The sequence below is a fragment of the Lacerta agilis genome, chromosome 14, assembly GCF_009819535.1.
Source record: "Lacerta agilis isolate rLacAgi1 chromosome 14, rLacAgi1.pri, whole genome shotgun sequence".
NCBI lineage: Eukaryota > Metazoa > Chordata > Lepidosauria > Squamata > Lacertidae > Lacerta > Lacerta agilis.
In genome coordinates, this window is record NC_046325.1 from 28,803,275 (window position 1) to 28,827,899 (window position 24,625).

Genomic DNA, 24,625 nt, shown 5'->3' on the forward strand with positions numbered 1-24,625 from the left:
AGCCAGTTAGTTTATGATGGCTTAAGTAGTTCATTTTAAAGTGTTACCTACCCTCAAACTCTCATAAAAAGGTAAAGGGACCCCTGACCATTAGGTCCAGTCGTGTCCGACTCTGGGGTTGCAGCGCTCATCTGGAAAAGGGTAAAAGGCGGATCTAGACGGATCCTCATGAATTCATATGATTTTTTCATTCAAATGAAAAAAAACCACCATGATACTGTAGACCACATCTCAGTCTATATGTAGCATCAAAAAAATCATGCACCCACTGTTTTGTGGGGCCACAATGGTGCAAAAACTTGTTTAAAAAACACGGATCCTCATGGATCCTCATGATTTCTGCATTGGGACACCCCAAACTCACCGTCAAATCACATATCATGTCCAGGGGCACAGCCTGCACCACAAAAATCTGGGATCCATGGCTTCCTCGTGACAATATGGCGCAAAAACTTGGTTTTGAAGCACAGATCCTCACGGATCCGCACCCTTTTTGCATTGGGCCACCCCTAACTAACCGTCAAATCACACATAATGTCCAGGGGCACAGCCTGCACCACAAAAAACACGGGTCCACCGCTTCCTGGCGACACCACGGCCCAAAAACGTGGTTCTGAAGCACGGATCCTCACGGATCCGCACCCTTTTTGCACTGCGCCACATCAAACTCACCGGCAAATCACACATCAAAGCCAGGGGCACAGCCTGCACCACAAAAAACACGGATCCAACGCTTCCTGGCGACACCACGGCCCAAAAACGGGGTTCTGCACCACAAAAACATAGATCCGAGGCATGGATCCACATGAATTCATATGATTTTTATATTGAAACAAAATAAAACCACCATGATACTCTACACCAAATACTAATCTATAGGCAGGACCAAAAAAATCACGTTTCCACTATTCCGTGAGGCCGCAATGGCGCAAAAACATGGTTCTGAAGCGCGGATCCTCACGGATCCTCAACCTTTTTGCACTGGGCCACATCAAACTCAACGGCAAATGACACAACATAGCCAGGGGCACAGCCTGCACCACAAAAAACACGGGTCCACCGCTTCCTGGCGACACCACGGCCCAAAAACGGGGTTCTGAAGCACGGATCCTCATGGATCCGCACCCTTTTTGCACTGCGCCACATCAAACTCACCGGCAAATCACACATCATAGCCAGGGGCACAGCTTGCACCACAAAAAACACGGATCCAACGCTTCCTGGCGACACCACGGCCCAAAAACGGGGTTCTGCACCACAAAAATATAGATCTGAGGCATGGATCCACATGAATTCATATGATTTTTATATTGAAACAAAATAAAACCACCATGATACTCTACACCAAATACTAATCTATAGGCAGGACAAAAAAAATCACGTTTCCACTATTCCGTGAGGCTGCAATGGCGCAAAAACATGGTTCTGAAGTGCGGATCCTCACGAATCCGCACCCTTTTGCACTGCGCGACATCAAACTCACCGGCAAATCACACATCATAGCCAGGGGCACAGCCTGCACCACAAAAAACACGGGTCCACCGCTTCCTGGCGACACCACGGCCCAAAAACGGGGTTCTGAAGCGCGGATCCTCACGAATCCGCACCCTTTTGGCACTGGGCCACATCAAACTCACCGGCAAATCACACATCATAGCCAGAGGCACAGCCTGCACCACAAAAAACACGGGTCCACCGCTTCCTGGCGACACCACGGCCCAAAAACGGGGTTCAGAAGCGCGGATCCTCACGAATCCGCACCCTTTTGGCACTGCGCCACATCAAACTCACCGGCAAATCACACATCATAGCCAGAGGCACAGCCTGCACCACAAAAAACACGGGTCCACCGCTTCCTGGCGACACCACGGCCCAAAAACGGGGTTCTGAAGCGCGGATCCTCACGAATCCGCACCCCTTTTGCACTGCGCCACATCAAACTCACCGGCAAGTCACACAACATAGCCAGGGGCACAGCCTGCACCACAAAAAACACGGGTCCACCGCTTCCTGGCGACACCACGGCCCAAAAACGGGGTTCTGAAGCGCGGATCCTCACGAATCCGCACCCTTTTTGCACTGCGCCACATCAAACTCACCGGCAAGTCACACATCATAGCCAGGGGCACAGCCTGCACCACAAAAAACACGGGTCCACCGCTTCCTGGCCGCACCACGGCCCAAAAACAGGGTTCTGAAGCGCGGATCCTCACGAATCCGCACCCTTTTGGCACTGCGCCACATCAAACTCACCGGAAAGTCACACATCATAGCCAGGGGCACAGCCTGCACCACAAAAAACACGGGTCCACCGCTTCCTGGCGACACCACGGCCCAAAAACGGGGTTCTGAAGCGCGGATCCTCACGAATCCGCACCCTTTTGGCACTGCGCCACATCAAACTCACCGGCAAATCACACATCATAGCCAGAGGCACAGCCTGCACCACAAAAAACACGGGTCCACCGCTTCCTGGCGACACCACGGCCCAAAAACGGGGTTCTGAAGCGCGGATCCTCACGAATCCGCACCCCTTTTGCACTGCGCCACATCAAACTCACCTGCAAGTCACACAACATAGCCAGGGGCACAGCCTGCACCACAAAAAACACGGGTCCACCGCTTCCTGGCGACACCACGGCCCAAAAACGGGGTTCTGAAGCGCGGATCCTCACGAATCCGCACCCTTTTTGCACTGCGCCACATCAAACTCACCGGCAAGTCACACATCATAGCCAGGGGCACAGCCTGCACCACAAAAACACGGGTCCACCGCTTCCTGGAGACACCACGGCCCAAAAACAGGGTTCTGAAGCGCGGATCCTCACGAATCCGCACCCTTTTGCACTGCGCCACATCAAACTCAACGGCAAGTCACACATCATAGCCAGGGGCACAGCCTGCACCACAAAAAACACGGGTCCACCGCTTCCTGGCCGCACCACGGCCCAAAAACGGGGTTCTGAAGAGCGGATCCTCACGAATCCGCACCCTTTTGCACTGCGCCACATCAAACTCACCGGCAAGTCACACATCATAGCCAGGGGCACAGCCTGCACCACAAAAAACACGGGTCCACCGCTTCCTGGCCGCACCACGGCCCAAAAACGGGGTTCTGAAGCGCGGATCCTCACGAATCCGCACCCTTTTGCACTGCGCCACATCAAACTCACCGGCAAATCACACATCATAGCCAGAGGCACAGCCTGCACCAAAAAAACACGGGTCCACCGCTTCCTGGCGACACCACGGCCCAAAAACGGGGTTCTGAAGCGCGGATCCTCACGAATCCGCACCCTTTTGGCACTGCGCCACATCAAACTCACCGGCAAATCACACATCATAGCCAGAGGCACAGCCTGCACCACAAAAAAACACGGGTCCACCGCTTCCTGGCGACACCACGGCCCAAAAACGGGGTTCTGAAGCGCGGATCCTCACGAATCCGCACCCCTTTTGCTCTGCGCCACATCAAACTCACCGGCAAGTCACACAACATAGCCAGGGGCACAGCCTGCACCACAAAAAACACGGGTCCACCGCTTCCTGGCGACACCACGGCCCAAAAACGGGGTTCTGAAGCACGGATCCTCACGAATCCGCACCCTTTTTGCACTGCGCCACATCAAACTCACCGGCAAGTCACACATCATAGCCAGGGGCACAGCCTGCACCACAAAAAACACGGGTCCACCGCTTCCTGGAGACACCACGGCCCAAAAACAGGGTTCTGAAGCGCGGATCCTCACGAATCCGCACCCTTTTGCACTGCGCCACATCAAACTCAACGGCAAGTCACACATCATAGCCAGGGGCACAGCCTGCACCACAAAAAACACGGGTCCACCGCTTCCTGGCCGCACCACGGCCCAAAAACGGGGTTCTGAAGAGCGGATCCTCACGAATCCGCACCCTTTTGCACTGCGCCACATCAAACTCACCGGCAAGTCACACATCATAGCCAGGGGCACAGCCTGCACCACAAAAAACACGGGTCCACCGCTTCCTGACCGCACCACGGCCCAAAAACGGGGTTCTGAAGCGCGGATCCTCACGAATCCGCACCCTTTTGCACTGCGCCACATCAAACTCACCGGCAAATCACACATCATAGCCAGAGGCACAGCCTGCACCACAAAAAACACGGGTCCACCGCTTCCTGGCGACACCACGGCCCAAAAACGGGGTTCTGAAGCGCGGATCCTCATGAATCCGCACCCTTTTGGCACTGCGCCACATCAAACTCACCGGCAAATCACACATCATAGCCAGAGGCACAGCCTGCACCACAAAAAACACGGGTCCACCGCTTCCTGGCGACACCACGGCCCAAAAACGGGGTTCTGAAGCGCGGATCCTCACGAATCCGCACCCCTTTTGCACTGCGCCACATCAAACTCACCGGCAAGTCACACAACATAGCCAGGGGCACAGCCTGCACCACAAAAAACACGGGTCCACCGCTTCCTGGCGACACCACGGCCCAAAAACGGGGTTCTGAAGCGCGGATCCTCACGAATCCGCACCCTTTTTGCACTGCGCCACATCAAACTCACCGGCAAGTCACACATCATAGCCAGGGGCACAGCCTGCACCACAAAAAACACGGGTCCACCGCTTCCTGGAGACACCACGGCCCAAAAACAGGGTTCTGAAGCGCGGATCCTCACGAATCCGCACCCTTTTGCACTGCGCCACATCAAACTCACCGGCAAGTCACACATCATAGCCAGGGGCACAGCCTGCACCACAAAAAACACGGGTCCACCGCTTCCTGGCCGCACCACGGCCCAAAAACGGGGTTCTGAAGAGCGGATCCTCACGAATCCGCACCCTTTTGCACTGCGCCACATCAAACTCACCGGCAAGTCACACATCATAGCCAGGGGCACAGCCTGCACCACAAAAAACACGGGTCCACCGCTTCCTGGCCGCACCACGGCCCAAAAACGGGGTTCTGAAGCGCGGATCCTCACGAATCCGCACCCTTTTGCACTGCGCCACATCAGACTCACCGGCAAATCACACATCATAGCCAGAGGCACAGCCTGCACCACAAAAACACGGATCCACCGTTTCGTGGTGATACCACGGCCCCAAAACCTGGTTCTGAAGCACGGATCCTCATTGATCCGCACCCTTTTTGTTTTGGGCCACCCAGAAGTCACCGGAAAATCACACATCATAGCCCGGGGCACAACCTGCACCACAAAAATCATGTTGCACCACATTAAACACAAAAATACCCTCTCCTGCACTGTTAATGTGACCACTGGAACGTTTTTATTAGAGCCAAGAGGAGAATGTACGACTATATATTGTACCAAGATATGGTTCGTCTTCAAGAACAGATCAAATTCATGCTGAAGTATTAAAGAAGAAGAGAAATATGAATCTGCTTGTTGTTGTTGTTGTTGTTGTTGTTGTTGTTCAGTCGTTCAGTCGTGTCCGACTCTTCGTGAACCCATGGACCAGGCCACGCCAGGCACGCCTATCCTTCACTGCCTCTCGCAGTTTGGCCCAACTCATGTTAGTCGCTTCGAGAACACTGTCCAACCATCTCGTCCTCTGTCGTCCCCTTCTCCTTGATCTTTCCCAACATCAGGGTCTCTTCCAGGGAGTCTTCTCTTCTCATGAGGTGGCCAAAGTACTGGAGCCTCAACTTCAGGATCTGTCCTTCCAGTGAGCACTCAGGGCTGATTTCTTTAAGAATGGATAGGTTTGATCTTCTTGCAGTCCATGGGACTCTCAAGAGTCTCCTCCAGCACCATAATTCAAAAGCATCAATTCTTCGGCGATCAGCCTTCTTGATGGTCCAGCTCTCACTTCCGTACATTACTACTGGGAAAACCATAGCTTTAGCTATACGGACCTTTGTCGGCAAGGTGATGTCTCTGCTTTTTAAGATGCTGTCTAGGTTTGTCATTGCTTTTCTTCCAAGAAGCAGGCGTCTTCTAATTTCGTGACTGCTGTCACCATCTGCAGTGATCATGGAACCCAAGAAAGTGAAATCTCTCACTGCCTCCATTTCTTCCCCTTCTATTTGCCAGGAGGTGATGGGACCAGTGGCCATGATCTTAGTTTTTTTGATGTTGAGCTTCAGACCATATTTTGCGCTCTCTTCTTTCACCCTCATTAAAAGGTTCTTTAATTCCTCCTCACTTTCTGCCATCAAGGTAGTATCATCAGCATATCTGAGGTTGTTGATATTTTTTCCGGCAATCTTCATTCCGGTTTGGGATTCATCCAGCCCAACCTTTCGCATGATGAATTCTGCATATAAGTTAAATAAGCAGGGAGACAATATACAGCCTTGTCGTACTCCTTTCCCAATTTTGAACCAATCAGTTATTCCATATCCAGTTCTAACTGTAGCTTCTTGTCCCACATAGAGATTTCTCAGGAGACAGATGAGGTGATCCGGCACTCCCATTTCTTTAAGCACTTGCCATAGTTTGCTGTGGTCGACACAGTCAAATGCTTTTGCGTAGTCAATGAAGCAGAAGTAAATGTTTTTCTGGAACTCTCTAGCTTTCTCCATAATCCAGCGCATGTTTGCAATTTGGTCTCTGGTTCCTCTGCCCCTTCAAAATCCATCTTGCACTTCTGGGAGTTCTCGGTCCACGTACTGCTTAAGCCTGCCTTGTAGAATTTTAAAATTTAAGCCTGCCTTGTAGAATTTTAAAATTGTAAAATTCTACAATGAATCTGCTTGCTTACTCTCAACTTATAACCAGATTCAAGAAAGACAGTTCAATCATTGAAAAGACAAAATTTGAGTCCATCATAATAGAGGTCTACCTTTTGGGTAAAATTTATAAACTATTGGACTTCCGGTGAGCGCCATTACCGATCGGCAGGGTTCCTTCCCAGTCTGGGGGGTGCCAACGTTGCCAGGCTTCTGGGGTACCGTTACTGCGATACGGCCCCGTTTAAACTGCAGATTGAGAGTTCTGCAGACTTGGAGATTCGGCTGATGCCCTTTGCGCCTCCTTTGCCCCCCGGTAAGCTCTAATAAGAGCTGCCGAGAGCGGGTGAGGTGGTAGGCGCGGGCGCTTGAATCAACCGCTTGCCTGACATTGTGAAGCAGCGTTGCCGGCGGATTAAGAGCGCCTCATCCTTCCTTAAATTGGATTTGAAAGTTTTGGACTCTGTAAGTAAGGAGCATTCATTATTTGAAAATTTTAGAAGATTTGGTTCGGAGGGAGACGTAAAAAGGAAGTCCGTCTCCCCCTGCTTGCGATAGGACTGTTGTAACGGGACTTAATGTACAGCCGAGAACTTTTTGAAGTTTATAAAAAGTTTAAAGTTTGGGAAAAGCAAGCCCCCTGAGGGGTAAAACCCAGTGGGGGGGGCAAGAAAGTGGGACTTAAGAGTGTTTTTGAAGGCGAAATTGAAAGAGGAAGCCCCACGCGCCCTCTGGAATACGGAAGCCGGGTCAGTCTGTGGGCAGCCATTGTGATGCAAAGAACTGAGTATACTGTTGGATACATTGTTTCCGACTTGAATTTACTGCTGCTTTGAAACCTGTGGAAGCCCTGGGAGGACTTTGAAGGGTTAGAAGGAGCAGAAAGCCACTTTGAAACACTTTGGATTTGTACAAAAACTTTTGGTAACTCTTTTGACTTTGCCTGAAAGTGAAACAAAATAGAAAATTCTTTCCAGTAGCACCTTAGAGACCAACTGAGTTTGTTCTTGGTATGAGCTTTCGTGTGCATGCACACTTCTTCAGATACCAAGCTCATACCAAGAACAATCTCAGTCGGTCTCTAAGGTGCTACTGGAAAGAATTTTCTATTTTGTTTCGACTATGGCAGACCAGCACGGCTACCCACCTGTAACTGAAAGTGAAACAGTACGACTTCTGTGGTTATCTATTGGGATTACAGACTGAACAGCAAGGGTCCCTCTAGTGGCCATAAAAATAGTGCTTTTGACAGTTTAAAGTGATTTTTGGAGTTCTCAGAGCCTAGGAAACCATCTGCAGCTGGGTGACCTTGAGAATGGATGATGATAAAACAACACCAGCACAGACAGTGAAAAGAAGGGATCAAAGAAAAGGCTCTGTGAAATCTTTTGAGGAGCAAATTTTAGCACAGCTGGCAGTATTGACAGCAAGTGTGAATGCTAACACAGAACAATTGAAGCAAAATTCTCAGGAGGTGCGTCAGAATACACAGACACTTGACAGATTGGGTAAGGAGGTGGGTTCTATGAAAACAGAAATAAAGCAAACTAAGGAACAACTTACAGAAGTGCAAGTACAAGTCAATACTATCAAAAATGTCAAATTAAAGGCAGTGGATCAACAGCAGGAGGAATTGCAGATTCGGATGGCTATGCTGGAGTTGAAGGAGAGACAGACTAATTTGAGGATCAGATCGCTACCAGAACTGGAAAAAGAGGACTTTAAAACTTTTTAAATTGAAGAGCTGGCAGAATTTTGGGATCTGGATGAGGAGGAGCTGAATAAAACGGTGGTGAGAGCATTCAGATTTGGTGGGAAAAGTAAGAAAAGGAAACTGTAAATGACTGTATGATCGAATTTAGAACCAAGGAAGATAGAGATAAAATATTGGAACTCCATTACGCAACGAATTTGGTGATTGGCAACCAGCAATTTATACTTTTTAAAGACATCCCTCAACTCCTCCTTGACCTGAGGAAGAGATATACTGACGTGACCACAGTTTTGAAGAAAAAAGGAATCTTTTTCCGGTGGGAGTTTCCATAAGGCCTTTCCTTCAAGTATAAAGATTGAAAGATAAGAATAAGATCAGTGGAGGAGAAACAAAAGTTTCTGGATACATATTCAGAGGAATTTGACGCAGGAAAAGAACAAGAAGCACTTCTGGGAAGGTTGGGACTACCGTCATCAAGACCACCAGCTAGACCTGAACAGGACGACGACAAAGAGCTATTGGGAGCAACAGCACCGATACCTGACAAAGAGTAAAAATGGCGCTAAGGTTTTTGACGTGGAATGTAAGAGGTCTTAACTCAAAGGCCAAGAGGAACCAGGTAAATCATATATTGATTAAACAAAATTTGGATGTAATCTGTTTGCAAGAGACTCATGTTGTGAGAATCCACAGAAGAGTATTACAGAACAAAAAGCTGGGACAGGACTTTATTTCATCAGACAAAGTTAAAAAAAGAGTGGTGATATACGCAAAGGAAAAGTACAATCCAAAATTACTTTTCAAGGACAATGAGGGAAGATACGTGGCAATAGAAATAAACATGCAAGGAGAAAAATTCTTAATTCTGGGAATCTACGCACCGAATGATGCTAAAGTGGACTTTTTTAAAAGAATCCATGATACTCTATTGGACTATTTGGATTACAAAATTATCTGCATGGGAGATTTGAATGGTGTGGTCTCCACATTAATGGATCGGTCACAAAGAACCAAGTTTTCGAATGAAGGAAGACTACCAAAATCATTTTTTGAGATGACAGATAACTTGGACTTAATCGACTCATGGAGACTGCACAATCCTCTGGAAAGAGAGGCAACTTTCTTTTCAGAGGCGTTGTTGGCTTGGAGCAGACTCGATTATATATGGATTACAAAGGATTTGGCACCAAGAATCACTAAGGTACAGATAGACCCAAAATTCGGTTCAATTGGAATTAAAATTGACTTTGCAAGGTTCATTCAGATGGAGGATGAATGATTCGCTTCTAAGAAATGATAAAATTATTGAGAAGGCCCAAAGAACCCTAAAAGACTATTTTGAAATCAATTTAAATATGAATTTGGAAAAGAGGGTGATTTGGGACGTGAGCAAAGCCGTAATGAGAGGTTTTCTGATTCAGCAAAATGCGATCAGAAGGAAAGAACAAAATGAAAAGAAAGAAAGAATCTTGGCAAAAATTAAAGAGAAAGAAGAAAAATTGAGGAGTAAACCAAAAGACCAGCAGATACAAAAAGAAATCAAAGCGCTAAAAGTTCAATTTTCAAATTTGATAAATTTGGAAATAGAGTGGAAAATTAAATGGCTGAGACAGAGAACCTTTGAGTTGGCGAATAAATGCGGAAAGTTATTGGCTTGGCAATTGAAGAAGCGTCAGAAACAGAACACTATTACAAGTCTAAATTATGAAGGAAAAAGCATCGAGGATCCTAAGGATATTAGGAAATGTTTTCAAAAATTCTATAAGCAATTATATAAGAAAGAAAAACAGGATAGTGATTTGATCCAACAGTTTTTGGAGAAAAATGGAATGCGTAAGATACCAGAGGAAAAGAAAACTATGCTCAATCTCCCCATCACAAAGCAAGAGATAGAAGAAGCAATAAAGGATATGCAGTTGGATAAGGCTCCAGGACCGGATGGACTTACAGCAAAATACTATAAAGTTTTAAAAGATTGGATGATACAACCAATGATGGAGGTTTGCAATGAAATAATACAGGGGAAGAAGGCACCTGAGTCTTGGAAGGAAGCTTATATTACTCTGATACCAAAGCCGGACACAGAAAAAACACAAGTTAAAAATTACCGACCAATCTCCTTATTGAATGTAGACTACAAAATATTTGCAAGTATTTTGGCCAAGGGACTGAGAGGAGTGTTGAAGGAGTACATCCACAATGATCAAGCAGGCTTTTTGCCAGAAAGGCACCTCAATGGAAATATAAAGAATATAGTGGATGTGCTGGAAAGGTTAGAAAAGAGAAGCAATACAAGAGCTATTTTGATGTTTGTAGATGCGGAAAAGGCCTTTGACAACATATCTTGGAACTTTATGAAACAAAACTTTTATAAAATGGAGATGGGAGGTAATTTTTATGAACGGAATAAATGCAATATATCAAGAGCAGAAAGCAAAAATCATTGTTAACAGTGTGGTTTCAGAGGAAATAAGGATTGAGAAGGGAACAAGACAAGGGTGCCCCCTATCCCCATTACTTTTCTTTACGGTCCTGGAAGTCCTTTTAAATATGATCAGGCAGAATGAGAATATTAAAGGAATAAGAGTGGGAGAAAGAGAATACAAAGTGAGAGCGTTTGCCGATGATCTGGTCCTAACCCTACAGGATCCTGAAAATAGTGCAGTGTGTGCACTGGAAACAATTCAACAGTTCGGGCAGGTCGCAGGCTTCAAGTTAAACAAAACCAAGACTAAAGTTTTAACCAAAAATATGAGTAAACAAGAGATTATGAGATTGGAATCACAAACAGGGCTTAGCTTTGTGAAGAAAGTAAAATATCTGGGTGTTAATATGACTGCTAATAACATAAACCTTTATAAAGACAATTATGAGAAAGTCTGGAAAGAGATAAAGAGAGATTTAGAAATATGGACTAGATTGAAATTGTCATTATTAGGAAGGATTTCTGTGATAAAAATGAATATTCTGCCAAAAAAGCTATTTTTGTTTCAGTCGTTGCCAATTATTGATAAGATGGAATGTTTTAAAAGATGGCAAAAAGATTTAACGAAATTTATCTGGCAGGGAAAGAAACCCAGGGTTAAATATAAGATTTTAATAGATGCAAAGAACAGAGGGGGATTTTCCCTGCCAGACTTAAGAACTTATTATGAAGCAGCTGCTTTTTGTTGGTTGAAAGAATGGTTTACATTAGATAATGCTGATGTATTAGATTTGGAAGGTCACGACAATGTTTTTGGTTGGCATGCATATTTATGGTATGATAAATGCAAAGTAAATAGTGGATTTAAGAAACATATAATTAGAAATTCTCTGTTTAAAATTTGGATGAAATATAAGGTTTTCTTAGAAAGCAAAACACCCAGATGGTTATCACCCTTAGAAGCTAAAGCACATAAAAGAGCAAATTTGGACCGACAATGGCCGAAATATAAAGACATTTTGATACAAGAAGGTCAGAATTTTAAATTAAAAACTTATGAACAATTGAAAGAACAAGTCACAAATTGGTTACAATATCATCAGATCAATGAAACATTTAAAGCAGATAAGAAAGTTGGTTTTCAGATAGAAAAATCCAAGTTGGAGACGGAATTAATAGAGCCGAAAAGGAAAAATCTTTCCAGAATGTATAATCTGTTATTGGGGTGGCATACACAAGATGAGTTGGTAAAATCGGCAATGATTGAATGGGCAAAAGACCTGGGGCACAACATCATGATGGAAGATTGGGAGAGGTTGTGGAGTCAAAATATCAAATTCACAGTGTGCAGTTTATTAAGAGAGAACTTTATGAAGATGATTTACAGGTGGTATCTGACACCTGTTAAATTGGCAAAAATTTACCGTGGTTTAAGTAACAAGTGTTGGAGATGTAAGCAATCAGAAGGAACTTTTTTTCATATGTGGTGGTTGTGCCCTAAGGTGAAAGACTTTTGGGAAAAGGTATATAATGAACTGAAAAAAATTCTTAAATATACCTTTAAGAAAAAACCAGAGGCCTTTTTATTAGGCATTTTAGGTAAAGACATTTTGAAATGCGATAGAAATTTAGTTTTGTATGCCACAACAGCAGCGAGAGTATTAATAGCCAAGAACTGGAAGTTGGAGGAATTGCCTACTATTGAACAATGGCAGATGAAGATGTTGGAGTACATGGAGCCTGTAGAAATGACCGGGAGAATCCGTAACCAGAGAGACGACGTGGTGGAGAAGGAATGGGGAAAATTTAAAATGTATCTAAAAAAGTATTGTAAGATTCAAAATTAGATTTTTGTTTGAAGGAAAAGGATAGGCTGTCAAATATATAATGTGAATTAACAATACGAATTTTAGGAGAGTATAGAGTATAGAAATAGATCTGGAAATTGTTTTGCATTTACTAGTGTGTATAGAATATGTGATAAATTTAAATTGGGAAGTTACGTGAAATATTTTTTAAGGGACGCAAATAAGGGGAAACAGGAGGAAGTCCATGTAAAGATGTGAGGAAAGTGGAGCTTTTTTAATACGAAAGTTTGTTTTTTGTTTTTATTTTTTGATAGATGTTTTGTATTGTAGTTTTAGTTTGTTTGTGTATTTTTTTGTATCTATTTTGTTGTTGTTTGTGGCGACGTCACGGCGCATGCGCTATGGAGCACAGTCTGCTCTTTGGCCGCCACACGCTTTTCTTCTCCCTTCCTAAAAAACGAAAAAAGAAAGGGAAGCAGCCGCTTGTGCTGCTTTCCTTTCCTTTTTCTTCTTCTTCAGGATTTTCTTGGCGCTGGCCCATTGCTGAGTGCGACGCACAGCGCATGCGTGCCGCGCCATAGTGGCGCTGGTGGGCGGGTCCCAGGCAGGCCGCGGGGTGGAGCGGCCCCGCTCCGCGGCTTGCTTGCAAAAAAAGAAAACAATGCCCAACCTGAAAAATACGGAGCAGATGATTCAGCAGGGGAAACACAGCCCAGAATAAGTAAGGAGGTAGTACAGGAATACTTGGCTAGTTTAGATGTATTCAAGTCTCCAGGGCCAGATGAACTACATCCAAGAGTATTAATAGAACTGGCAGAGGTGATTTCAGAACCACTGGCAGTAATCTTTGAGAATTCCTGGAGAACAGGCGAAGTCCCAGCAGACTGGAGGAGGGCAAATGTTGTCCCGATTTTCAGAAAGGGGGAAAGAGAGGACCCAAAAAATGACTGCCCAGTCAGCCTGACATCAATACCAGGAAAGATTCTAGAGCAGATCATTAAGCAAATGGTCTGTGAGCACCTAGAAGGGAACGCTGTGAACACTAAAAGTCAGCATGGGTTTCTGAAAAATAAGTCATGTCAGACTCACCTGATCTCATTTTTTGACAGAATTACAAGCCTGGTAGATGAAGGGAACACTGAGGATGTAGCCTATCTTGATTTCAGCAAGGTCTTTGACAAGGTGCCCCATGATATTCTTATAAAGAAGCTGGTAAAATGTGGGCTAGACAATGCTACCATTCAGTGGATTTGTAACTGGCTGGCTGACCGAACCCAAAGGGTGCTCATTAATGGCTCCTCTTCATCCTGGAGAGAAGTGACTAGTGGGGTGCCACAGGGTTCTGTCTTGGGCCCAGTCTATTCAACATCTTTATCAATGACTTGGATGATGGGCTTGAGGGCATCCTGATCAAGTTTGCAGATGACACCAAATTGGGAGGGGTGGCTAATACCCCAGAGGACAGGATCACACATCAAAATGACCTTAACAGATTAGAGAACTGGGCCAAAGCAAACAAGATGAATTTCAACAGGGAAAAATGTAAAGTACTACACTTGGGGGGGGGAATTATAGGTACAAATACAGGATGGGTGACACCTGGCTTGAGAGCAGTACATGTGAAAAGGATCTAGGAGTCTTGGTAGACCATAAACTTGACATGAGTCAACCGTGTGATGCAGAAGCCAAAAAAGCCAATGCAATTCTGGGCTGCATCAATAGGAGTATAGCATCTAGGTCAAGGGAAGTAATAGTACCATTGTATTCTGCTCTGGTCAGACCTCACCTGGAGTACTGTGTCCAGTTCTGGGCACCACAGGTCAAGAAGGATACTGACAAGCTGGAACGTGTTCAGAGGAGGGCAACCAAAATGGTCAAAGGCTTGGAAACGATGCCTTATGAGGAACGGCTTAGGGAGCTGGCCTAGAGAAGATTAGGTTAAGGGGTGATGTGATAGCCATGTTCAAATATATAAAAGGATGTCACATAGAGGAGGGAGAAAGGCTGTTTTCTGCTGCTCCAGAGAAGCGGACACGGGGCAATGGATTCAAAGTGCAAGAAAGAAGATTCCACCTAAACATTAGGAAGAACTTCCTGACAGTAAGAGCTGTTCGACAGTGGAATTCGCTGCCAAGGAGTGTGGTGGAGTCTCCTTCTTTGGAGGTCTTTAAGCAGAGGCTTGACAGCCATCTGTCAGGAATGCTTTGATGGTGTATCCTGCTTGGCAGGGAGTTGGACTGGATGGCCCTTGTCGTCTCTTCCAACCAGGGGCGTAGAGACGGGCGGCGGGGGGCGGTCTGCCCCAGATTCCAGGGGAGGGCAGGGGTGACACTTGGGCCAGCCCCGCCGCGCCGGTGGCCCAGAGAAAGCCGCAGAGTGAAGCCACTCTGCCCTGCGGCCCATCCGGGGTCCACCCGTCACTGCCGCTATGGGGCTGCCCTGCGAGATCGGCGGCTTGTGGGGCTCCCCCACCCGTGCTGCTACAGCACGGACGGGGGAGCTACAGGAGCCAGCACTCGCTTAGCGGGTCGCCCCTGGAGCAGCAGCGCCGGCTGAGATGGACTGCGCATGCCCGGATTTTTAAAGCAGCATAGACAGGGAAGCCCCAGGAGCCAGCGTTCGCTCGGCGGGTCCTGACGCATGCATCATGATGTCATGACGTCATGGCGTCATGATGTCCCGCCCCCAGGGGGTGCCTCCACAGCAATGCCGCCCCTGGATGCTACGCCTCTGCTTCCAACTCTGATTCTATGATTCTATGAATGTCAGCTTGCTGAGTTATTTTGTACCATTGTGATTCAATGTTATATTTGTGCTCAACAAGGGAAACCCACACGACCTGAAGGTGCTGCTGTGCAATGCTAGGACAATGATTCATAAGACCACTGCCATCCCTGACTTGATTGTGGATGGAGGACTTCACCTGGCATGTATAACAGAGATTTGGTTGGATGAAGCAGATGGGCCTGTCTTAGCATCTGGTTGTCCACCAGGTTTCTGTTATGCACAGCAACCCAGGTCATGTGGGTGGGGAGGGGGGGTTGCAGTGATTTTTAGGAAGTCACTAGCTTGCATCAGGTGTCCTACCTGAAATACTCAGTTCTCTGAGTGCATGTTCTGGAAGTTGGGCAATAGGGGCAGTACAGGATTCCTTTTGGTGTACCGACCTCCCCGCTGCACCAAGGATTCCCTGCCCGAGCTGCTTCAGGTCAGGTCGTGGCGGATGTTCTCCTGGAGACACCTAGTTTGGTGGTCCTAGGGGATTTTAACATCCATGCCGACACGACCTTACAAGGGGCTGCTCGGGACTTCGTGGAAAGCATGGCCTCCATGGAGCTGTCCCTGAATAAGTTTGGCCCAACTCATAGTCATGGACATGCCTTAGATCTGGTGCTCACCTCTATGGATGCTGGTGATCTGACATTAAGTAAAAGCAAAACAAAAGAAGTGCCATGGTCGGATCACTTCCTGGTGCAAGTGGACTTCTCCGCAACCCTTCCCCTCTGCAGGGAGGTGGGACCGATTTGGATGGTCCGCCCCTGTCACTTAATGGGTCCAAATGGTTTCCAGAGAGTGGTAGGGGATGCTTTATCCCATGTTGAGGGCTTTTCATCTGATTTCCTGGTGGCTCGCTGGAATGCGGAGTTAACCAGGGCTATCGACTGTCTGGTTCTGAGGCGCCCTCTCCGATTGCATGGAGCCCAGACAGCCCCATGGTGTTCTCCAGAGCTGAGGGTGAGGAAACGGTCGCTGAGACAGCTAGAGCGCCGGTGGCAGAAAACTCATTCTGAATTGGACCGGACACTGGTTAGAGCTCAACGTCAAGCCTACCAAGTGGCGATAGCGACGGTGAAGAAGACTTTCATGCCTCCATGAAGTTTTAAATTTATTTTTCTGTCGAAAGAGTGTGTTGGTAATAACAAGGTTGTGCGCTGCACATATCATCAAAAGTAAAATTCCGTTCTGGTTGCTGTTGCCAACTCCTTCTTTCCCAATAGTCCCAGGCCACAGATCGAAATCTCGCCCAACTCTTGCATTAAAATCACCCAGGAGGATAATTTTATCTTCCTTAGGTGTCTCTGATAGGATGGTATCCAGCTGACAGTAAAAAATTTATTTCACGTCTTCATCAGCATCCAGTGTTGGTGCATGAGCGCTTATAATAGTAGCCTGTTGGTTTTTGGTGAGCTTTATTTGAAGGGTTGAGAGTCGCTCATTAATACCGGTAGGGACTTCTGACAGGAGCTTCACAAGGTCGTTTTTGATAGCGAAGCCTATCCCATGTATTCAATGTTCTTGTTCAGATAGACCTTTCCAGAAGAATGTGTAGCCTCCTTTTTCTTCCTTCAGCTGTTTCTCGCCTGCTCTTCGAATCTCTTGAAGCGCTGCAATATTGATGTTAAAACGCTGCAGCTCTCTTGCAATGATGGCAGTTCTGTATTCAGGACGCTCGTTATCTGTATTATCTGACAAAGTCCGTATGTTCCATGTTCCAAAGTTGGATTGTCTTTTACGACCACTGGGTGGTGACCTCACTGGGTGCAGTAATCCAGACAGGGAAAAGGGGAAGCAGACTATGTTTAGGCCACCTTTCCTAGCCCCTCCCCCTTTTCGGGGTGAGCAGAGTGGATCCTAAAAGGGCTGCTCAGTCATGGATACAGCTGCAGAGCTGCTCAACTGCCTCGTTCCTTGAGTCAGAACAACTGAATCTGTATCTACCGCCCATGTGCCAGTTCATGACTAGGGGCTTCCAGATTTAATGATCCTGCCCCCGTTACCATTTGCCAATCACCATGGGACTTTTGGGGTTTGGGTTGGGTTTTTGGAAGATGCCTGTGCGTGAATTTGTTTTAGGTGTGTAGATCAGTGCACAATGACCAACGCAGTGTCTTTGCAGTAGGGCTCTGTTCCAATGGCATGAGTAGTCATGACAAACTGGTAGATCTTATCTGCTGCAGCCTTCATCTGCCTTCACAGCCGTTGTAACATACCGCTTGTTTACATCCGCCTATTCTGCCAATGAGGACTTCTTGGATCATTCTTTGTCTAGCTCCTTCCCTTTGACCTTACCGCCTTGGGAGGCCCTGCTTCGCTCACAAGGGCCATAGGAATGTGCAAGCCCACTCACCACTGTAAGGTGACGACCCAGCGAGTGAGATAACTGAGATACATTGCGCTGAGCCCTGGTCTCATTAGACAAAGCGTTCCACCAAAAAGGCTCTGGCTCTGGTTGGGACAGCTGGATATGTTTTGGGCCAGGAACCACCAGTAGGTTGCTGTTAGATAAGCATCACCCTCTTTGGGGGATGTATTGGAAGATAATTCCCACAGATAAGAAAGGTGACAGACTGTTTAGGCTTTAAAGGTTAGCACCAAAACCTTGAACCTGATTTGATACTCCACCTGGAGCCAATCCAGCTGATGAACCACCAACTGAATGTGGGCTCTCCACAAAGTCCGAGTAAGAACTCATGCACCTGCATTTTAGACCATTTGGAGTTTCTAGAGTAGTCTCAAGAGTAGCCCTGCGTATCTATCTATCTATCTATCTGTCTCTCTGTCTATCATCTGTCTATCTATCTATCTATCTATCTATCTATCACATTTATACTCCGCCCACCCCAGCTCAGGCGTAGAGCAAGTTAAAGTAGTCTAGACTGCAGGTGACTGCTTCATGGATCACCATGGCTAGGTTGGAAAGAGACAGGTACAGTACCAATTGCCTAACCTGTAAAGATTTTAAAATGCCAGTTTGGCTACATTTGTGACCAGTGCCTCCATAGAGACAAAAGCATCCAGGATCACACCCAGACTCCTGATGGCGGGTACAGGTGACTATTGTGCATCATCAAGAGCTGGGAGCTGGCAAACCGAACCAAAATCATTCCGGCCAAGCCATTGGACCCCCATCTTTAATGGACTGAGATTCAGCCGACTCCATTTCCTGCACCCCAGCACACAGACCTAAATATTGGCCATTATATCCAGGGCAGCATCTGGCCAGGACCACGAAGCAGTAGATCCATGCTTTTTGTGGTCAGATCTGTGGTTATGTACAATATATTTGAATTAAGGGTGAATTTGGGGTCCCAGAATGCAAAAACCATGAGGATTCGCGCTTGAAAACAACATTTTTGGTCCACGGTGTCGCCAGGATGTTGTGGATCCGTGTTTTCTGTGGTGCAGGCTGTGCCCCTGGATATGATATGTGATGTGACAATGAGTTAGGGGTGGCCCAATACAAAAAGGGTGCGGATCCATGAGGACCCGCGCTTCAGAACCCGGTTTTTGGGCCGTGGTGTCGCCAGGAAGCGGTGGATCCGTGTTTTTTGTGGTGCAGGCTGTGCTCCTGGCTATGATGTGTGATTTGCTGGTGAGTTTGATGTGGCGCAGTGCAAAAAGGGTGCGGATTCGTGAGGATCCGCGCTTCAGAACCCCGTTTTTGGGCCGTGGTGTCGCCAGGAAGCGGTGGATCCATGATGTTTGTGGTGCAGGCTGTGCCCCTGGCTTTGATGTGTGATTTGCCGGTGAGTTTGATGTGGCGCAGTGCAAAAAGGGTGCGGATTCGTGAGGATCCGCGCTTCAGAACCCCGTTTTTGGGCCGTGGTGTCGCCAGGAAGCGGTGGACCCGTGTTTTTTGTGGTGCAGGCTGTGCCCCTGGCTTTGATGTGTGATTTGCCGGTGAGTTTGATGTGGCGCAGTGCAAAAAGGGTGCGGATCCATGAGGATCCGTGCTTCAGAACCACGTTTTTGGGCCCTAGTGTTGCCAGGAAGCGGTGAATCCATGATGTTTGTGGTGCAGGCTGTGCCCCTGGCTATGATGTGTGATTTGCCGGTGAGTTTGATGTGGCGCAGTGCAGAAAGGGTGCGGATCCATGAGGATCCGTGCTTCAGAACCACGTTTTTGGGCCCTAGTGTTGCCAGGAAGCGGTGAATCCATGATGTTTGTGGTGCAGGCTGTGCCCCTGGCTATGATGTGTGATTTGCCGGTGAGCTTGATGTGGCGCAGTGCAAAAAGGGTGCGGATCCATGAGGATCCGCGCTTCAGAACCCCGTTTTTGGGCCGTGGTGTCGCCAGGAAGCGGTGGACCCGTGTTTTTTGTGGTGCAGGCTGTGCCCCTGGCTTTGATGTGTGATTTGCCGGTGAGTCTGATGTGGCGCAGTGCAAAAAGGGTGCGGATTCGTGAGGATCCGCACTTCAGAACCCCGTTTTTGGGCCGTGGTGTCGCCAGGAAGCGGTGGACCCGTGTTTTTTGTGGTGCAGGCTGTGCCCCTGGCTTTGATGTGTGATTTGCCGGTGAGTTTGATGTGGCGCAGTGCAAAGAGGGTGCGGATCCATGAGGATCCGTGCTTCAGAACCACGTTTTTGGGCCCTAGTGTTGCCAGGAAGCGGTGAATCCATGATGTTTGTGGTGCAGGCTGTGCCCCTGGCTATGATGTGTGATTTGCCGTTGAGTTTGATGTGGCGCAGTGCAAAAAGGGTGCGGATCCGTGAGGATCCGTGCTTCAGAACCCCGTTTTTGGGCCGTGGTGTCGCCAGGAAGCGGTGGATCCATGATGTTTGTGGTGCAGGCTGTGCCCCTGGCTATGATGTGTGATTTGCCGGTGAGCGTGATGTGGCGCAGTGCAAAAAGGGTGCGGATCCATGAGGATCCGCGCTTCAGAACCCCGTTTTTGGGCCGTGGTGTCGCCAGGAAGCGGTGGACCCGTGTTTTTTGTGGTGCAGGCTGTGCCCCTGGCTTTGATGTGTGATTTGCCGGTGAGTTTGATGTGGCGCAGTGCAAAAAGGGTGCGGATTCGTGAGGATCCGCGCTTCAGAACCCCGTTTTTGGGCCGTGGTGTCGCCAGGAAGCGGTGGACCCGTGTTTTTTGTGGTGCAGGCTGTGCCCCTGGCTTTGATGTGTGATTTGCCGATGAGTTTGATGTGGCGCAGTGCAAAAAGGGTGCGGATCCATGAGGATCCGTGCTTCAGAACCACGTTTTTGGGCCCTAGTGTTGCCAGGAAGTGGTGAATCCATGATGTTTGTGGTGCAGGCTGTGCCCCTGGCTATGATGTGTGATTTGCCGGTGAGTTTGATGTGGCGCAGTGCAAAAAGGGTGCGGATCCATGAGGATCCGTGCTTCAGAACCCCGTTTTTGGGCCGTGGTGTCGCCAGGAAGTGGTGGATCCATGATGTTTGTGGTGCAGGCTGTGCCCCTGGCTATGATGTGTGATTTGCCGGTGAGTTTGATGTGGCGCAGTGTAAAAAGGGTGCGGATCCATGAGGATCCGTGCTTCAGAACCACGTTTTTGGGCCCTAGTGTTGCCAGGAAGCGGTGAATCCATGATGTTTGTGGTGCAGGCTGTGCCCCTGGCTTTGATGTGTGATTTGCCGGTGAGTTTGATGTGGCGCAGTGCAAAAAGGGTGCGGATTCGTGAGGATCCGTGCTTCAGAACCCCGTTTTTGGGCCGTGGTGTCGCCAGGAAGCGGTGGATCCATGATGTTTGTGGTGCAGGCTGTGCCCCTGGCTATGATGTGTGATTTGCCGGTGAGCGTGATGTGGCGCAGTGCAAAAAGGGTGCGGATCCATGAGGATCCGCGCTTCAGAACCCCGTTTTTGGGCCGTGGTGTCGCCAGGAAGCGGTGGACCCGTGTTTTTTGTGGTGCAGGCTGTGCCCCTGGCTTTGATGTGTGATTTGCCGGTGAGTTTGATGTGGCGCAGTGCAAAAAGGGTGCGGATTCGTGAGGATCCGCGCTTCAGAACCCCGTTTTTGGGCCGTGGTGTCGCCAGGAAGCGGTGGACCCGTGTTTTTTGTGGTGCAGGCTGTGCCCCTGGCTTTGATGTGTGATTTGCCGGTGAGTTTGATGTGGCGCAGTGCAAAAAGGGTGCGGATCCATGAGGATCCGTGCTTCAGAACCACGTTTTTGGGCCCTAGTGTTGCCAGGAAGCGGTGAATCCATGATGTTTGTGGTGCAGGCTGTGCCCCTGGCTATGATGTGTGATTTGCCGTTGAGTTTGATGTGGCGCAGTGCAAAAAGGGTGCGGATCCGTGAGGATCCGTGCTTCAGAACCCCGTTTTTGGGCCGTGGTGTCGCCAGGAAGCGGTGGATCCATGATGTTTGTGGTGCAGGCTGTGCCCCTGGCTATGATGTGTGATTTGCCGGTGAGCGTGATGTGGCGCAGTGCAAAAAGGGTGCGGATCCATGAGGATCCGCGCTTCAGAACCCCGTTTTTGGGCCGTGGTGTCGCCAGGAAGCGGTGGACCCGTGTTTTTTGTGGTGCAGGCTGTGCCCCTGGCTTTGATGTGTGATTTGCCGGTGAGTTTGATGTGGCGCAGTGTAAAAAGGGTGCGGATTCGTGAGGATCCGCGCTTCAGAACCCCGTTTTTGGGCCGTGGTGTCGCCAGGAAGCGGTGGACCCGTGTTTTTTGTGGTGCAGGCTGTGCCCCTGGCTTTGATGTGTGATTTGCCGGTGAGTTTGATGTGGCGCAGTGCAAAAAGGGTGCGGATCCATGAGGATCCGTGCTTCAGAACCACGTTTTTGGGCCCTAGTGTTGCCAGGAAGTGGTGAATCCATGATGTTTGTGGTGCAGGCTGTGCCCCTGGCTATGATGTGTGATTTGCCGGTGAGTTTGATGTGGCGCAGTGCAAAAAGGGTGCGGATCCATGAGGATCCGTGCTTCAGAACCCCGTTTTTGGGCCGTGGTGTCGCCAGGAAGTGGTGGATCCATGATGTTTGTGGTGCAGGCTGTGCCCCTGGCTATGATGTGTGATTTGCCGGTGAGTTTGATGTGGCGCAGTGTAAAAAGGGTGCGGATCCATGAGGATCCGTGCTTCAGAACCACGTTTTTGGGCCCTAGTGTTGCCAGGAAGCGGTGAATCCATGATGTTTGTGGTGCAGGCTGTGCCCCTGGCTTTGATGTGTGATTTGCCGGTGAGTTTGATGTGGCGCAGTGCAAAAAGGGTGCGGATTCGTGAGGATCCGTGCTTCAGAACCCCGTTTTTGGGCCGTGGTGTCGCCAGGAAGTGGTGGATCCATGATGTTTGTGGTGCAGGCTGTGCCCCTGGCTATGATGTGTGATTTGCCGGTGAGTTTGATGTGGCGCAGTGCAAAAAGGGTGCGGATCCGTGAGGATCCGTGCTTCAGAACCACGTTTTTGGGCCCTAGTGTTGCCAGGAAGCGGTGAATCCATGATGTTTGTGGTGCAGGCTGTGCCCCTGGCTTTGATGTGTGATTTGCCGGTGAGTTTGATGTGGCGCAGTGCAAAAAGGGTGCGGATTCGTGAGGATCCGCGCTTCAGAACCCCGTTTTTGGGCTGTGGTGTCGCCAGGAAGCGGTGGACCCGTGTTTTTTGTGGTGCAGGCTATGCCCCTGGCTATGATGTGTGATTTGCCGGTGAGTTTGATGTGGCCCAGTGCAAAAAGGGTGAGGATCCGTGAGGATCCGCGCTTCAGAACCATGTTTTTGCGCCATTGCGGCCTCATGGAATAGTGGAAACGTGATTTTTTTGGTGCTGCCTATAGATTAATATTTGGTCTAGAGTATCATGGTGGTTTTGTTTTGTTTCAATATAAAAATCATATGAATTCATGTGGATCCATGCCTCGGATCTATGTTTTTTGTGGTGCAGAACCCCGTTTTTGGGCCGTGGTGTCGCCAGGAAGTGGTGGATCCATGATGTTTGTGGTGCAGGCTGTGCCCCTGGCTATGATGTGTGATTTGCCGGTGAGTTTGATGTGGCGCAGTGCAAAAAGGGTGCGGATCCATGAGGATCCGTGCTTCAGAACCACGTTTTTGGGCCCTAGTGTTGCCAGGAAGCGGTGAATCCATGATGTTTGTGGTGCAGGCTGTGCCCCTGGCTTTGATGTGTGATTTGCCGGTGAGTTTGATGTGGCGCAGTGCAAAAAGGGTGCGGATTCGTGAGGATCCGTGCTTCAGAACCCCGTTTTTGGGCCGTGGTGTCGCCAGGAAGCGGTGGACCCGTGTTTTTTGTGGTGCAGGCTATGCCCCTGGCTATGATGTGTGATTTGCCGGTGAGTTTGATGTGGCCCAGTGCAAAAAGGGTGAGGATCCGTGAGGATCCGCGCTTCAGAACCATGTTTTTGCGCCATTGCGGCCTCATGGAATAGTGGAAACGTGATTTTTTTGGTGCTGCCTATAGATTAATATTTGGTCTAGAGTATCATGGTGGTTTTGTTTTGTTTCAATATAAAAATCATATGAATTCATGTGGATCCATGCCTCGGATCTATGTTTTTTGTGGTGCAGAACCCCGTTTTTGGGCCGTGGTGTCGCCAGGAAGCGGTGGACCCGTGTTTTTTGTGGTGCAGGCTGTGCCCCTTGCTATGATGTCTGATTTGCCGGTGAATTTGGTGTGGCCCAGTGCAAAAAGGGTGAGGATCCGTGAGGATCCACGCTTCAGAACCACGTTTTTGATCCACGGTGTTGCCAGGATGCCGTGGATCCGTGTTTTTTGTGGTGCAGCCTGTGCCCCTGGACATTATGTGTGATTTGACGGTGAGTTAGGGGTGGCCCAATGCAAAAAGGGTGCGGATCCGTGAGGATCCGTGCTTCAAAACCAAGTTTTTGCGCCATATTGTCGTGAGGAAGCCATGGATCCCAGATTTTTGTGGTGGAGGCTGTGCCCCTGGACATGATATGTGATTTGACGGTGAGTTTGGGGTGTCCCAATGCAGAAATCATGAGGATCCATGAGGATCCGTGTTTTTTAAACAAGTTTTTGCACCATTGTGGCCCCACAAAACAGTGGATGCATGATTTTTTTGATGCTACATATAGACTGAGATGTGGTCTACAGTATCATGGTGGTTTTTTTTCATTTGAATGAAAAAATCATATGAATTCATGAGGATCCGTCTAGATCCGCCTTTTACCCTGGACCCGCTCATCTTGCATTACTGGCCAAGGGAGCCAGCGTACAGCTTCCAGGTCATGTGGCCAGTATGACTAAGCCGCTTCTGGCGAACCAGAGCAGTGCACGGAAATGC

At 48.4% G+C, this 24,625-nt stretch overlaps 1 protein-coding gene across 2 annotated transcripts in view; it reads left to right on the forward strand.

The window, feature by feature from the left end:
* The window catches only part of SMARCD2 (SWI/SNF related, matrix associated, actin dependent regulator of chromatin, subfamily d, member 2), a 53,206-nt gene that overhangs the window by 905 nt on the left and 27,676 nt on the right, over window positions 1-24,625 (forward strand). The gene's annotated exons all lie outside the window — the stretch shown is intronic.